This window comes from Capsicum annuum, chromosome 2, assembly GCF_002878395.1.
Source record: "Capsicum annuum cultivar UCD-10X-F1 chromosome 2, UCD10Xv1.1, whole genome shotgun sequence".
Classification (NCBI taxonomy): domain Eukaryota; kingdom Viridiplantae; phylum Streptophyta; class Magnoliopsida; order Solanales; family Solanaceae; genus Capsicum; species Capsicum annuum.
The window spans coordinates 42,999,143-43,000,138 of record NC_061112.1 but is presented as its reverse complement, the minus strand read 5'-3'; positions in this window follow the sequence as shown (position 1 = coordinate 43,000,138).

Genomic DNA, 996 nt, shown 5'->3' with positions numbered 1-996 from the left:
ATAACATGTATAAGCACATAAAGCAATTATATCACAGTTGCATATTGTAATAAAGGTGCATCCTAATTGGGTAACCCTTTTGAGCCAAGGGTTGGCCTAACATAGTTGAAGGAAGGATATGTTTTTTAAAACCAATCCATTATCCCCCCAAAACCTCCATAGGTATACATGAAGGGCATAAATGCTTACAAAAGTTACACAAAAGGGATACAATCTTTAGGGAAAGGGAAAATAACATGAGAAAAAGAACAATGTCCCCTTCATCGGCCTTCTCCCTCTTAGCTTTGTCCACTTCTTGTCATATGTGATATCTGTTGATGATCAAGTGATTCTTGTATAACTATGCTCTATACTCATAGGACATTAGTCTGGGAAATCATGCAATCATCTAAATCAATCAATCATCAACCTCTTGCTTGGCTCATTTTAATTCCTTCATCAATTGGTGTATGATTGAGACATCCGTATGCGAAAGTAAGCAAAACAAGCCTTCCCTCTATCCCAAAGGATAATGAATTGGATTAACTAACATATATTTGTTCAACACATAAATATACTTCGTCGTTAATGACTCGTGGTCAATAGATGCAGGGTAAGTTTTCTAATGGGCCCAACACCCCCTTGGGCACTGGGTCGTCATAGGCTCATACCTAAAAACGGGTTTTGGTTTAGCTCTATCCTCCGACCGCCTAATATGCCGGTAACCGTCGTATTCCCAAAACTTAATTTGGAGTTGATCAACAGGGGTCGGGACATCCACGAACTCTCAAAACAGTTTAATAATCATCATGCGGGGTTATGCTATGAAATTCAATAGTTAAATTTCGCAGAATTTAAACATATAAACACATAAACAGTTTAATAATTAGTCAAAGAAGCTAATCCAAATATTTGGTTATAACCTAGTTAAACGTCCCCAACAGAGTCGTCATTTCTTTTTTACCCCTTTTTAACTCAAAGGGTTAAAAAACATTGATTTCGACTTTTTAAACTATT